Genomic DNA, 17,405 nt, shown 5'->3' with positions numbered 1-17,405 from the left:
CCTATGTAAGTGAAGAGGATGAAGTAAAGTTACAAAGTCATGTATTCAGCCTATTCCCTATGTAAACGGAGAAGATATTTCCTGTCATAGCTGTAATGTTTTCATGTGATTTAGTTCTAGAAAGTCCTTACATTCCTCGTCTCACCAAACCCTATTCTCCTGCCTCACTGGGATTACAGGGGTGAGCCACTAAACCTGGCCACCTTTTGTGTATTTCCATATGGACAGACATTCTTAACACAAACCAAACTAAAGTCAGCGTTTCCTCTCTTGAAACCATCTCTGCCTTGTGGCACTTCTCTCTCTCTGTCTCTCAAATGCTATTATGAATTTTTGTTATTGGCACTACCATTCTTCAGTCAACCAGAGGATTCAGTGTTGGCTTTGACAGAACTCTCCTTTCCAATTGGTCTCAAATTCCTATGCATTCTACCTTTGTTTCACTGATTTTGAAAATTAAACATTTTCACTAAATGCAACTAGAAAAATGTTAATTTTTAACCTCTTCACTCTGACATCATGTTTTTTACCTGTGTTTTGGAGCAGAGCACAATTTTCTTCCTCATAATTTTGGATGGAGGAATATTAGTTAAAATGATCAGAAGGTGACCTTTTAAGTTACAAGAACCAGGGACTCATGGTTAGTTCTGGCACTTCCTGTGTTCATTTTCTGTTAATGAATCTTTTACGATTTATCGCTAAAACTATGCAACTTTGACCTTTTGCTTCTTTAGGCTAATCATTACCTAATTAACTTTGAAGGCATGTCTCATGCCACAACTTATTTCTTTTCCACAAAGGCATTTGGATTAACATTATTTCCACCTTTTCCTACCTTTGTATGCACAATTCACATCTCAATCTGCCAATACAAACATCCTTCACATTTTTAGATTAGCCTGTGGACAGAGGCTGAGGAAATGCCTGAAAACATAGAACTTACTTGCACTACACTGAAAGAATTTATTTCTGATGACAAAACTAGCAAGTGTTCATTGTAGAACTATTTCAAAACACCAGAAATCCCACATACACGAAAGATATTGCCTCAGACAGGTCATATCACCGGACCCCTTGCAAACATTCCCCAGCACCAGCCTGGAGTGTTGTAGCTTCGCTGGGTAGCTAGACCCAGAGGAGCAACAACACTCACGGTAGTCTAGAGGAGGCAGAAGTGCACCACATGAAGGGAACACCATGTGGGACAAAAGAATCTGGGTGGCAGGCCTTGAGCACTAGGTCTTTCTGCTGGTGGAAAGCTGCTTTCAGCAGTGGCACAGTTAAAGTGCTGAGTTGAGCAGGGAAAGTCTTCAGCTCTACTCCAACAGTTAGAAAGCCCTGGTGCATATGAAGGGTCTTAAGAAGAGGAAGTCTTTCCCACCTTGTCCACCACCATAGGCATCAGAACCTTTGGCATACAGCAAAAGCACTGCCAAGAGAGAGGTTTATAGTGCTAAATGCCTACATCAGAAAGTCTGAAAGAACACATATTGACAACCTAATGTCATCCTCAAGGAACTGGAAAAACGAACAAAACAAAAGCTAAAAGAAGAAAAGAAATAACAAGGATCACAGCAGAACTAAGTGAAATTCAAACAACAATAATAAGAAAAAAAAAAACAAAACCAAAAGAGCCATGAAAGAAAAAATGGTTTTTTGAAAAAATAAACAAATGTGATAGACAATTAGTTAAATTAACAATGAAAAGAACAGAGAAGAATTCTGGGCTCGCGGAGCAAGATGGCCGAATAGGAACAGCTCCAGTCTCCAACTCCCAGCGCGAGCGACACAGAAGACCGGTGATTTCTGCATTTTCAACTGAGGTACTGGGTTCATCTCACTGGGGAGTGCCGGATGATCGGTGCTGGTCAGCTGCTGCAGCCCGAACAGCGAGAGCTGAAGCAGGGTGAGGCATTGCCTCACCTGGGAAGCGCAAGGGGGAAGGGAATCCCTTTTCCTAGCCAGGGGAACTGAGACACACAACACCTGGAAAATCGGGTAACTCCCACCCCAATACTGCGCTTTAAGCAAACAGGCGCACCAGGAGATCATATCCCACACCTGGCCGGGAGGGTCCCACACCCACGGAGCTTCCCTCATTGCTAGCACAGCAGTCTGTGATCTACCGGCAAGGCAGCAGCGAGGCTGGGGGAGGGGCGCCCGCCATTGCTGAGGCTTAAGTAGGTAAACAAAGCTGCTGGGAAGCTCGAACTGGGTGGAGCTCATAGCAGCTCAAGGAAACCTGCCTGTCTCTGTAGACTCCACCTCTGGGGACAGGGCACAGTAAACAATAACAAACACAGCAGAAAACTCTGCAGACGCAAACGACTCTGTCTGACAGCTTTGAAGAGAGCAGTGGATCTCCCAACACAGAGGCTGAGATCTGAGAAGGGACAGACTCCCTGCTCAAGTGGGTCCCTGAGCCCTGAGCAGCCTAACTGGGAGACATCCCCCACTAGGGGCAGTCTGACACCCCACACCTCACAGGGTGGAGTACACCCCTGAGAGGAAGCTTCCAAAGCAAGAATCAGACAAGTACACTCGCTGTTCAGAAATATTCTATCTTCTGCAGCCTCTGCTGCTGATACCCAGGCATACAGGGTCTGGAGTGGACCTCAAGCAATCTCCAACAGACCTACAGCTGAGAGTCCTGACTGTTAGAAGGAAAACTATCAAACAGGAAGGACACCTACACCAAAACCCCATCAGTACATCACCATCATCAAAGACCAGAGGCAGATAAAACCACAAAGATGGGGAAAAAGCAGGGCAGAAAAGCTGGAAATTCAAAAAATAAGAGCGCATCTCCCCCGGCAAAGGAGCGCAGCTCATCGCCAGCAACGGGTCAAAGCTGGACGGAGAATGACTTTGACGAGACGAGAGAAGAAGGCTTCAGTCCATCAAATTTCTCAGAGCTAAAGGAGGAATTACGTACCCAGCGCAAAGAAACTAAAAATCTTGAAAAAAAAGTGGAAGAATTGATGGCTAGAGTAATTAATGCAGAGAAGGTCATAAACGAAATGAAAGAGATGAAAACCATGACACGAGAAATACGTGACAAACGCACAAGCTTCAGTAACCGACTCGATCAACTGGAAGAAAGAGTATCAGCGATTGAGGATCAAATGAATGAAATGAAGCGAGAAGAGAAACCAAAAGAAAAAAGAAGAAAAAGAAATGAACAAAGCCTGCAAGAAGTATGGGATTATGTAAAAAGACCAAATCTACGTCTGATTGGGGTGCCTGAAAGTGAGGGGGAAAATGGAACCAAGTTGGAAAACACTCTTCAGGATATCATCCAGGAGAACTTCCCCAACCTAGTAGGGCAGGCCAACATTCAAATCCAGGAAATACAGAGAACGCCACAAAGATACTCCTCGAGAAGAGCAACTCCAAGACACATAATTGCCAGATTCACCAAAGTTGAAATGAAGGAAAAAATCTTAAGGGCAGCCAGAGAGAAAGGTCGGGTTACCCACAAAGGGAAGCCCATCAGACTAACAGCAGATCTCTCGGCAGAAACTCTCCAAGCCAGAAGAGAGTGGGGGCCAATATTCAACATTCTTAAAGAAAAGAATTTTAAACCCAGAATTTCATATCCAGCCAAACTAAGTTTCATAAGTGAAGGAGAAATAAAATCCTTTACAGATAAGCAAATGCTTAGAGATTTTGTCACCACTAGGCCTGCCTTACAAGAGACCCTGAAGGAAGCACTAAACATGGAAAGGAACAACCGGTACCAGCCATTGCAAAAACATGCCAAAATGTAAAGACCATCGAGGCAAGGAAGAAACTGCATCAACTAACGAGCAAAATAACCAGTTAATATCATAATGGCAGGATCAAGTTCACACATAACAATCTTAACCTTAAATGTAAATGGACTAAATGCTCCAATTAAAAGACACAGACTGGCAAACTGGATAAAGAGTCAAGACCCATCAGTCTGCTGTATTCAGGAGACCCATCTCACACGCAGAGACATACATAGGCTCAAAATAAAGGGATGGAGGAAGATTTACCAAGCAAATGGAGAACAAAAAAAAGCGGGGGTTGCAATACTAGTCTCTGATAAAACAGACTTTAAACCATCAAAGATCAAAAGAGACAAAGAAGGCCATTACATAATGGTAAAGGGATCAATTCAACAGGAAGAGCTAACTATCCTAAATATATATGCACCCAATACAGGAGCACCCAGATTCATCAAGCAAGTCCTTAGAGACTTACAAAGAGACTTAGACTCCCATACAATAATAATGGGAGACTTCAACACTCCACTCTCAACATTAGACAGATCAATGAGACAGAAAGTTAACAAGGATATCCAGGAATTGAACTCATCTCTGCAGCAAGCAGACCTAATAGACATCTATAGAACTCTCCACCCCAAATCAACAGAATATACATTCTTCTCAGCACCACATTGTACTTACTCCAAAATTGATCACGTAATTGGAAGTAAAGCACTCCTCAGCAAATGTACAAGAACAGAAATTATAACAAACTCTCTCTCAGACCACAGTGCAATCAAACTAGAACTCAGGACTAAGAAACTCAATCAAAACCGCTCAACTACATGGAAACTGAACAACCTGCTCCTGAATGACTACTGGGTACATAACGAAATGAAGGCAGAAATAAAGATGTTCTTTGAAACCAATGAGAACAAAGATACAACATACCAGAATCTCTGGGATACATTTAAAGCAGTGTGTAGAGGGAAATTTATAGCACTAAATGCCCACAAGAGAAAGCAGGAAAGATCTAAAATTGACACTCTAACATCGCAATTAAAAGAACTAGAGAAGCAAGAGCAAACACATTCGAAAGCTAGCAGAAGGCAAGAAATAACTAAGATCAGAGCAGAACTGAAGGAGATAGAAACACAAAAAACCCTCCAAAAAATCAATGAATCCAGGAGTTGGTTTTTTGAAAAGATCAACAAAATTGACAGACCACTAGCAAGACTAATAAAGAAGAAAAGAGAGAAGAATCAAATCGACGCAATTAAAAATGATAAAGGGGATATCACCACCGACCCCACAGAAATACAAACTACCATCAGAGAATACTATAAACACCTCTACGCAAATAAACTGGAAAATCTAGAAGAAATGGATAATTTCCTGGACACTTACACTCTTCCAAGACTAAACCAGGAAGAAGTTGAATCCCTGAATAGACCAACAGCAGGCTCTGAAATTGAGGCAATAATTAATAGCCTACCAACCAAAAAAAGTCCAGGACCAGATGGATTCACAGCTGAATTCTACCAGAGGTACAAGGAGGAGTTGGTACCATTCCTTCTGAAACTATTCCAATCAATAGGAAAAGAGGGAATCCTCCCTAACTCATTTTATGAGGCCAACATCATCCTGATACCAAAGCCTGGCAGAGACACAACAAAAAAAGAGAATTTTAGACCAATATCCCTGATGAACATCCATGCAAAAATCCTCAATAAAGTACTGGCAAACCGGATTCAGCAACACATCAAAAAGCTTATCCACCATGATCAAGTGGGCTTCATCCCTGGGATGCAAGGCTGGTTCAACATTCGCAAATCAATAAACATAATCCAGCATATAAACAGAACCAAAGACAAGAACCACATGATTATCTCAATAGATGCAGAAAAGGCTTTTGACAAAATTCAACAGCCCTTCGTGCTAAAAACGCTCAATAAATTCGGTATTGATGGAACGTACCTCAAAATAATAAGAGCTATTTATGACAAACCCACAGCCAATATCATACTGAATGGGCAAAAACTGGAAAAATTCCCTTTGAAAACTGGCACAAGACAGGGATGCCCTCTCTCACCACTCCTATTCAACATAGTGTTGGAAGTTCTGGCTAGGGCAATTAGGCAAGAGAAAGAAATCAAGGGTATTCAGTTAGGAAAAGAAGAAGTCAAATTGTCCCTGTTTGCAGATGACATGATTGTATATTTAGAAAACCCCATTGTCTCAGCCCAAAATCTCCTTAAGCTGATAAGCAACTTCAGCAAAGTCTCAGGATACAAAATTAATGTGCAAAAATCACAAGCATTCTTATACACCAGTTACAGACAAACAGAGAGCCAAATCAGGAATGAACTTCCATTCACAATTGCTTCAAAGAGAATCAAATACCTAGGAATCCAACTTACAAGGGATGTAAAGGACCTCTTCAAGGAGAACTACAAACCACTGCTCAGTGAAATAAAAGAGGACACAAACAAATGGAAGAACATACCATGCTCATGGATAGGAAGAATCAATATCGTGAAAATGGCCATATTGCCCAAGGTAATTTATAGATTCAATGCCATCCCCATCAAGCTACCAACGAGTTTCTTCACAGAATTGGAAAAAACTGCTTTAAAGTTCATATGGAACCAAAAAAGAGCCCGCATCTCCAAGACAATCCTAAGTCAAAAGAACAAAGCTGGAGGCATCACGCTACCTGACTTCAAACTATACTACAAGGCTACAGTAACCAAAACAGCATGGTACTGGTACCAAAACAGAGATATAGACCAATGGAACAGAACAGAGTCCTCAGAAATAATACCACACATCTACAGCCATCTGATCTTTGACAAACCTGAGAGAAACAAGAAATGGGGGAAGGATTCCCTATTTAATAAATGGTGCTGGGAAAATTGGCTAGCCATAAGTAGAAAGCTGAAACTGGATCCTTTCCTTACTCCTTATACGAAAATTTTTTTTTTTTTTTTTTTTTTTTTTGTGAGACGGAGTCTCGCTCTGCCGCCCAGGCTGGAGTGCAGTGGCCGGATCTCAGCTCACTGCAGGCTCCGCCTCCCGGGTTCACGCAATTCTCCTGCCTCAGCCTCACCAGTAGCTGGGACTACAGGCGCCCGCCACCTCGCCCAGCTAGTTTTTTTTTGTATTTTTTAGTAGAGACGGGGTTTCACCGTGTCAGCCAGGATGGTCTCGATCTCCTGACCTCGTGATCCACCCGCCTCGGCCTCCCAAAGTGCTGGGATTACAGGCTTGAGCCACCGCGCCCGGCCTCTTATACGAAAATTAATTCAAGATGGATTAGAGACTTAAATGTTAGACCTAATACCATAAAAATCCTAGAGGAAAACCTAGGTAGTACCATTCAGGACATAGGCATGGGCAAAGACTTCATGTCTAAAACACCAAAAGCAACGGCAGCAAAAGCCAAAATTGACAAATGGGATCTAATTAAACTAAAGAGCTTCTGCACAGCAAAAGAAACTGCCATCAGAGTGAACAGGCAACCTACAGAATGGGAGAAAATTTTTGCAATCTACTCATCTGACAAAGGGCTAATATCCAGAACCTACAAAGAACTCAAACAAATTTACAAGAAAAAAACAAACAACCCCATCAAAAAGTGGGCAAAGGATATGAACAGACATTTCTCAAAAGAAGACATTCATACAGCCAACAGACACATGAAAAAATGCTCATCATCACTGGCCATCAGAGAAATGCAAATCAAAACCACAATGAGATACCATCTCACACCAGTTAGAATGGCGATCATTAAAAAGTCAGGAAACAACAGGTGCTGGAGAGGATGTGGAGAAATAGGAACACTTTTACACTGTTGGTGGGATTGTAAACTAGTTCAACCATTATGGAAAACAGTATGGCGATTCCTCAAGGATCTAGAACTAGATGTACCATATGACCCAGCCATCCCATTACTGGGTATATACCCAAAGGATTATAAATTATGCTGCTATAAAGACACATGCACACGTATGTTTATTGCGGCACTATTCACAATAGCAAAGACTTGGAATCAACCCAAATGTCCATCAGTGACAGATTGGATTAAGAAAATGTGGCACATATACACCATGGAATACTATGCAGCCATCAAAAAGGATGAGTTTGTGTCCTTTGTAGGGACATGGATGCAGCTGGAAACCATCATTCTTAGCAAACTATCACAAGAACAGAAAACCAAACACCGCATGTTCTCACTCATAGGTGGGAACTGAACAATGAGATCACTTGGACTCAGGAAGGGGAACATCACACACCGGGGCCTATCATGGGGAGGGGGGAGGGGGGAGGGATTGCATTGGGAGTTATACCTGATGTAAATGACGAGTTGATGGGTGCAGCACACCAACAAGGCACAAGTATACATATGTAACAAACCTGCACGTTATGCACATGTACCCTACAACTTAAAGTATAATAATAATAAATAAATTAAAAAAAAAAAAAAAACAGAGAAGATCCAAATAAACTCAACTGGAAATGAAACTGGAGACATTACAATCAACACCACGGAAATACAAAAGATCATTTGAGACCACTATGGAACACCTTTTTGCATACAAACTAGAAAACCTAGAGGAAATGGACGAATTCCTGGAAATATACAACCCTCTCAGATTAAATCAGGAATAAATAGAAACTTTGAACAGATCAATAAGAGGCAGCAAACCTGAGTCAGTAATTTAAAAATTGCCAATTAATAAGAGCCTGGGACCACATAAATTCACAAGTGAATTCTACCAGACATTTAAAGAATTACTAGCAATCTTACAGAAACTATTTCAAAAGATTGAAAAAGAAGACATCATCCCTAAACCATTTTATGAAGCTAGTATCACTCTGATACCAAAACCAGGAATGACACAAAAAATAAAACTACAGACCGATTTATGTGATGAACATAGAGGCAAACAACCTCAGGAAAATATTAGCTAACTGAATCCAGCAGCACATCAAAAAGATAATTCAAAATCATCTAGTGAGTTTTGTCCAAGGGATGCAGAGGTGGTTTAGTATATGCAAGTTAAAAAATGTGATACATCACATCATCAGAATTATAAACAAAAACCATATGATCATCTCGATAGATGCAGAAGAAGTGATTGACAAATTTTAGCTCTCCTTTATGGAAAAAAAAAAAAACTCTCAACAAACTAGACATGGAACCTATCTTAAATTAATAAAATCCATATATGACAGACTCACAATCAACATCATACTGAATGGGAAAAGTTGAAATAGTTTTCTCTGAGAACCGGAAGAGACAAAAATACTCACTTTTACCATTTCTATTCGACATAGTACTGGAAGTACTAAAGAAGGCAATTAAGCAAGAAAAAAAAGAAATAGGACATCCGAATTGAAAAAGAGAAAGTCAAACTACTGCTGTTTACAGATGATATGACTGTATATCTAGAAAATTCTAAAGACTCTTCCAAAAGATTCTTAGATTTGAAAAACAAATTTAATGAAGTCTCAGGTTACACAATCAACATACACAAATTAGTAACACTGCTATATATCGACAACAACCAAGCTGAGAATAAAATCAAGAACTCAATATATTTTACTACAGCTGTAAAGAATATAGAATACCTGGAAATAACCAAACAGGTGAAAGATCTCTAACAAGAGAGCTGAAAAAAAAATGCTGTAAGAAATCTCAGATGGCATAAACAGATGGAATGGCTCATGCTCATGGATTAGAAGAATGAGTATTGTGAAAATGACCATTCTACCCAAAGCAATTTACATATTTAATGCAATTCCCATCAAAATACCAACATTAGTAGCCACAGAATTAGAAAATCCTAAAATTTATATGAAATGAAAAAAGAGTCAGAATAACCAAAACAATCAAAAGCAATAAATAAAAATCATACAACTAATTGATCTTTGACAAAGCATATGAAAACACAAATTGGAGAAGGGACACTCTATTTAATAAATGGTGCTGGGATAACTGGCAAGCCACACATAGAAGAATAAAACTGCATCCTTATTTCTCACCATATAAAAAAAATTAAGATGGATCAAAGACTTAAACATAAGGTCTGAAACCATAAAATTTCTAGAAGACAATGTTGGGAAAACTATTTTAGATGTCAGCCTAGGTAAAGAATTCATGACTAAACCCTCCAAAGTAAATGCAACAAAAACATAAAGAAATAAATGAGACCTAACTAAATGAAAAAGCTTCTGCACAGCAGAAGAAATACTCACCAGAGTAAACAGACAACCCATAGAATAGGAGAAAATATTTGCAATCTATGCATCTGACAAAGAACTAGCATCCAGAATCTATAAGGAACTCAAACACCAAGAAAAAAAATCAAATAATTCCTTTAATAAGTGAGCATAGGAAATGAATAGACATTTCTCAAAAGAAGATACACAAATGACCAACACACATATGAAAAGAAGCTCAACATCACTAATCATTAGGGAATGCAAATTAAAACTACAGTGAGATACCACCTTACTCGGGCAAGTAAGGCAATTATTACACAGTCAGAAAAACAATGGATGTTGCCATGGATGTGGGAAAAGTGAATGCTTATAAACTGCTGGTGAGAGTGTAAATTAGTACAACCTTTATGGAAAATAGCATGGAGAGTCCTTAAAGAGCTATAAGTAGATCTACCATTCAATCCAGCAATGCCACTACTGAGTACTCAAAAGAAAAGAAGTCATTATATGAAAAAGACATTTGCAAATGCAGCACAATTCACAATTACAAAGATGCGGAACGAAGTTAAGTGCTCATTGACTATTGAGTGGATAAAAAAATGTGTTATATACACACATGGACTACTACTCAGCCATTAAAAGAATGAAATAATGTCTTTTGCAGCAACTTCAATGGAGCTGGAGGCCATTATTCTAAATGAAGTAACACAGGAGTAAAAAACAAAATATTGTATATTCTCATTTATAAGTGGGAACTAAGCTATGAGTATGCAGAGGCATACAGAGTTATATGATGAGTTTTAGAGACTCAGAGGGGGGATAGGGATAAAAAACTTCACATTAGCTACAGTCTACCCTACTTGGGTGATGGGTGAACTACAATCTCAGAATTCACCACTGAAAATTTCATCCATGTAATGAAAACCACTTGTACCCCAAAAGCTATTGAAAATTTTAGTAAAGAAAAACTCATTATGGAAATTAAAATTTTAATAAAAATATAGAAATTATAAAACCTATCATAAATATCCATCACAAAAAAGTAGGAGGAAGAAGTTAAAGTTATAGAGTTTTTATTAGTATTTTGCTTGTTATTTCATTTGTTGATTTATGCAATCAATGTTAAGCTGTTATCAGTTTAAAATAATAGGTTATACAATTTTATTTGCAAGCTCCATAGTAACTGCAAATCCAATAACACACAACAAATAAAAAATAATAAGCAAGAAATTAAAATAGTCCACTGGAGAAAATCACTTTTACTGAAAGGAAAGCAGGAAGACAAGTCAGAAGGAAGAGAACACACACACACAAAAAAACACCCAGAAAACCAACAACAAAACAAAACAAAAAAATCTTACAGGAGTAAGATTTTACTTATCAAGAGTAACATTAAATGTAAATTAACTAAACTTCTCCATGAAAAGACATAGACTTACTGAATGGATAAGAAAACAAGGCCAGGTGTTGTGGTTCACGCATGTAATCCCTGCACTTTGGGAGGCCGAGGCATGTGGATCACCTGAGGTCAGGAGTTTGAGACCACCCTGGCCAACAGGATGAAACCCCATCTCTACTAAAAATACAAAATTAGCCAGGCATGGTGGTGCGTGCCTGTAGTCCCAGCTACTCCGGAGGCTGAGGCAGGAGAATTACTTAGAGCTCAGGAGGCAGAGGTTGCAGTGAGCTGAGATCATGCTCTGCACTCCAGCCTGGGTGACAGAGGGAGACTCTGTCTTTAAAAAAAAAAAAAAAAAAAAAAAAAAAAAAAAGAGAACAAGACCCAATGATCTATAGTCTAGAAGAAATGCACTTCATCTGTAAGGACACAAGTAGACTGAAAAAGAGATGGAAAAATATATTCCATGCCAGTGGGAACCATATAAGAGCAAGTCACTATACTTATATCAGACAAAATAGATTTTAAGACAAAAACTGTAAAAAATGCAAAGAAGGCCATTATATAACAGGATAAAATTACCAAGAGGATACAATAATTGTACATGTATATGCACCCAACATATGAACACCTAGATATATGAAGCATATATTGTCAGAGCTAAAAAGAGTGATCAACCTTAACACAATAATAGCTAAAGACTTCAACACTCAACTTTCACATTGCATGGATCATCGAGACAGAAAATCAACAAAGAAACTTTACACTTAATCTGCACTGCAGACCAAATGGACCTAATAAATATTTACAGAAAATATCATCCAACAGCTGCAGAATGCACATTCTTCTCCTTGGCACATGGAGCATTTTCAATGATAGACCATATACTAGGCCAAAAAAACAAGTCTTTTAAAATTAAAAAAAAAAAAAATCAAGTACCTTCTCTGACCAAATGAAATAAAAAGTAATAAATAATCAAAATAATAAATCAATAACAAGAGGAATTTTAGAAACTATACAAGTACATGGAAATTAAACATTATGCTCCTGAATGACCTGTGGGTCAATGAAGAAATTAAAGAGGAAGTTGAAACATTTTTACAAACAAACAATAATTGAAACACAGCATACCAAAACCTATGGTATTCAGTAAAAGCAGTACTAAGAGGAAAGTTTATAAGGGCCTACATAAAAAAGCAGAAAATCTTTAAACATCCTAATTATGCATCTTAAAAAGCTAGAAAAGCCATAGTTGACCAAACGCAACATGAGTAATAGAAAAGAAACAGTAAAGATCAGAACATAAATAAATGAAATTAAAATGAAGAAAACAATGGAAAAGATTAATAAAATGAATCAAAGTTGGTTTTCTGAAAAGTTAAACAAAATTGACAGACCTTTAGCCAGACTAAGATAGAGAAGACCCAAATAAATAAAATTAGAGATGAAAAAGGAGACATTACAACTAATAGTACAGAAATTTAAAGGATTATTAGAGGCCACTTTGAGCAACTATATGCCCATAAATTGGAAAATCTAGAAGGAATGAATAAATTTTTAGACACATATAATCTGCCAACATTGAACCATGAAGAAATTTACAATCTGAATGGACCAATAATAAGTGATGAGATCAAAATGATAATAAAACATCTCCCAGGAAAGACAAGCCTGAGATGTAATGACTTCACTGCTGAATTTTACCTAACATTTAAAGAATACCAATCCTACTCAAACCATTTAGAAAAACAGAAGAGGAGGGAATATTTTCAATCTCATTTTATGAGCCCAGAATTACTTTGATACCAAAACCAAAGACACATTAAAAAATAAATAAATAAAAACTACAGACCAATATCCCTGATTAACCTTGATTCACAAATGTTTCACAAAACACTAGCAAACTGAACTCAACAACACATCAAAAAGATTTATCATGGCCAAGTGGGATTTATCTCAGAGGTGCAAGCATCCTTGCATATATGTGCAATATATGCAAATCAATCAATTTGATGTATCAACAGAATGAAGACAAAAACAATATGACAATTTCAACTAATGCTGGAGAAGTATTTGATATAATTCAACATCCCTTCATAATAAAAACCCTTAAAAAACCGTATAGAAAGGACATATCTCAACATAAGAGTCATATATGACGGACCCACAGCTAATATACTGAATGGGGAAAAACTGAAGACCTTTTCTCTAAGATTGAGAAAATGACAAGGATGCCCAGTTTCACTACTGTTATTCAGCATAGTGCTGGAAGTTATTGCCAGAGCAATCAGACAAGATAAAGAAATAATGAGCATCCAAATTGGAGAGGAAGGAGTCAAATTATCCTTATATGCACGTATAATCTTATATTTGGAAAAAATAAAGACTGCAGCAAAAAAATGAGAACTAATAAATTCAGTAAATCATGGGATACAACATCAATATACAGATATTAATATTTTTATGTGCCAAAAGTAATTAATCTGAAAAACAAATAAAAAAGTAATGCACAAAAATGGAAAGATACTCTATGTTCATGGATTTCAAGAATAAATATTGTTAAAAAGCCCATATTACCCAAAACAATCTACACATTCAGTGCAATTCCTATCAAAATACCAATGACATTCTTCACGGAAATAGAAAAAATAATCCTAAAATTTATATGAAACCACAAAAGACTCAGAACAGCCAACGCTATTCTGAACAGACAGAACAAAACTAGAGGAATCCTATCACCTGACACCAAATAATATTACAGAGTTATAGTGACCAAAACAGCATTAATATTGGCATGAAGACAGACACATAGGCCCAGTGCAGTGGCTCACACCTGCTGTTATCCTGAGAATTTGGGAGCCCAAAGCTGGTGGATCACTTGAGACCAACAGTTCGAGGCCAGTCTGGCCGACATGATGAAAACCCATCTCTGCTAAAATACAAAACTTAGCCAGGTTTGGTGGCACATGCCTGTAACCCCAGCTACTTGTAAGGCTGAGGCACAAGAATTGCTTGAACTTTGGATGCAGAGTTTGCAGTAGTTGAGATTTTGCCATTGCAAAATCTCTGGGCAACAGAGTAAGACTCTGTCTCCAAAAGCAGACAAACAAACAAATAAACAAAGACAGACACATAGACAAACAGAACAGAATAGAGAACCTAAAACAAAATCATTTTGAACAAATACACCAAGAACATACAATGGAAAAATAAATGTCTCATCAATAAATGGCGCTGGGAAATCTGGATATCCATATGCAGAGGAATGAAACTAGACCTCTATCTCTTGCCGTATAAAAAAAATCAAATCAAAATGGATTAAACACTTAAATTTCAGACCTCTGACTATGAAACGACTACAAGAAAACATCTGAGAAGCTCTCCAGGACGTTGCACTAAGTAAAGATTTTGAGTAATGCCCACAAACAGTTTGCAAAGCAAAAATAGACAAATGGGATAACATCAAATTAAAATGCTTCTCCACAGCAATAGATACGGTCAATAAAGTGAAGAGATAACCCACAGCATGGTAGAAAATATTTGTAAACTATCCACCTGACCAGTTGTTAGTTACCAGAATACATAAATAGCTCAAAAAACTCTATAGAAAAATTTAATAATCTGATTAAAATATGGACCAAAGATCTGAACAGACATTTAGAAAAGAAGATGTACAAATAAAAATCAGATGAATAAAAAGGTGCTCAACATCATTGATCATCAGAGAAATGCAAATGAAAACTACAATGAGATATCATCTCATCCCAGTAAAAATGGCTTTTATCCAAAAAAAAAAGGGGGGGGCAGAAAAAAATGCTAGTAAGAAGGTGGAGACCTTGTACATAGTTAATGGGAATGTAAATTAGTACAACCACTATTGGAACAGTTTCAAGTTTCCTCAAAAAAAATAAAAATAGAGCTACTGTATGATCCCACAATCCCACTGCTAGGTATATACCCAAAAGAAATGAAATTAACATATTGAATAGATATCTGCACTCCCATGTTTATTATAGCACTATTCACAGTAGCCATGATTTGGAAGCAAATTGAGTGTCCATCAACAGATGAATAACTAAGGAAAATGTGGTACGTATATACAATGGAATACTATTCAGCTATTAAAACAAATAAGATCCTGTCATTTGCAGCAGCATGAATGGAACATGTCATTAACATATTGACTTGGAAATCATTATGTCAAGTGAAATAAACCAGGCACAGAAAGTCAAACTTTGCATGTTTTCACCTATTTATGGGAGCTAGAAATTAAAAGAATTGTACTCATGGGTATAGAGAGTAGAGGATGGTTACCAGAGGCTGGGAAGGGTAGTGGTTGGTAGTGGGAAAAAAGTAGTATGGTTAATGGGTACAAAAAATAGGAAGTATAAATAAGACCTTGTATTTGATAGCCCAAGAGGGTGACTAAAGGCAATAATAATTTAATTTTATATTTTAAAATAACTAAAAGTGTATAACTGGATTATTTATAACACAAAGGATAAATATTTGGGGTGATGAATATCACCTGTCTATCTTTTTTTTTTTTTTTTTTTTTTTTTTTTTGTTGAGACAGAGTCTCGCTTTGTCGCCCAGACTGGAGTGCAGTGGCCGGATCTCAGCTCACTGCAAGCTCCGCCTCCCGGGTTCACGCCATTCTCCTGCCTCAGCCTCCCGAGTAGCTGGGACTACAGACGCCCGCCACCTCGCCCGGCTAGGTTTTTGTATTTTTTAGTAGAGACGGGGTTTCACCGTGTTAGCCAGGATGGTCTCGATCTCCTGACCTTGTGATCCGCCCGTCTCGGCCTCCCAAAGTGCTGGGATTACAGGCTTGAGCCACCGCGCCCGGCTCACCTATCTTGATGTGGTTATTAAGCATATATTCCTATATCAAAATATCTCATGTACCCCATAAATATATATACCTGCTATATACTAACAAAAATTGACAACTAAGAAAAAAAAAACCAGTCATGTAAACTGACACCTATAGTACCATTAATGTATCTTTGTGATGGAGGATAGTTAGTAAGAACATGAGCAAAGCAGGCATAGGGTTTTTAGCACACAACTAGTCACCAAAGCTGCTCACCTGACTGCGCAGATCAGAGTGAGAAGATAAAAATCCCAGCTCCCAGCTCCTCTTTGGGTATTGAAAGAGTTGACTTAGAGTACCCAATAATCCAACCTTTTCAGGGACTTCCGAAGAACTGGTTTTATTTTTCTTGTCTTGGAGTATTGATGGCATCTGGCATATTCTAGATGCCTGTGGTGGTGGGGGTGGTGAGTATGATAAAGAAAGTGGGTTGAAAAACTTACAGGTTCGAGAAGTCTTCGGAATCTCTGGCCGGGCTGATTAGTGAGAACTTCTCCTAGACAAGGCTAGTCTTTAAAGAGTGGGAGAAGTGACTCTTTTGTCTAATATTCAGACAGCAACACAGAGAGGAAAGGGAACTAGAGAACTAGGCAATGATGTTCCAATCAAAGAAGGAAGACAAATCTCTAGAAACCTACCTGAATTGAATTAAATGGAGTTATATAATTTATCTAGCAAATAATTCAAAATAAGCATCTTAAAATTTCTCACCAAGAAGTGGAGAATAATGCATAAACAAAGTGAGAATTTCAACAAAGAGATAGGAAATATTAAAAATGTACCAACAGAAATCATGGGACTATAGAATATAATAACTGAACTGAAAAATTCACTAATGAACTTCAACTGTAGACTAAATCAAACAGAAGAGAGTGTTAGTAAAGTCAGAGCCTGGTTATAAAAATTATTCAGTCATAGAAGCTGAAAGAAAACAGAAGAAAACAAGAGTGAAGAAAGATTAAGGAACTTATGGGACACCACCAAGTGGACCAATGTATATATAAAATGGGGATCTTGGAGAAAAAAAATGATACTGAAAGCACATTTTAAAAGTTAATGCCAAAAACTTTCCAAATCTGGGTTAGGAAATGAATATTTAGACCAGAAATTTGCCTCCTCAACCCAAGCCCAAAAGAATAAACCCAAAGAAATCTATATGTAGACACTC

At 37.9% G+C, this 17,405-nt stretch overlaps 1 protein-coding gene across 1 annotated transcript in view; it reads left to right on the top strand.

Annotated features, from left to right (window-relative positions):
* The window catches only part of LOC105472784 (N-6 adenine-specific DNA methyltransferase 1), a 545,294-nt gene that overhangs the window by 499,077 nt on the left and 28,812 nt on the right, over positions 1 to 17,405 (top strand). The window lies entirely within an intron of this gene.

The sequence above is a fragment of the Macaca nemestrina genome, chromosome 4 (genome assembly GCF_043159975.1).
Source record: "Macaca nemestrina isolate mMacNem1 chromosome 4, mMacNem.hap1, whole genome shotgun sequence".
Taxonomy (NCBI): Eukaryota; Metazoa; Chordata; class Mammalia; order Primates; family Cercopithecidae; genus Macaca; species Macaca nemestrina.
Note: the sequence above shows the minus strand (reverse complement) of the source record. Positions and strands in the feature narration are given on the sequence as shown.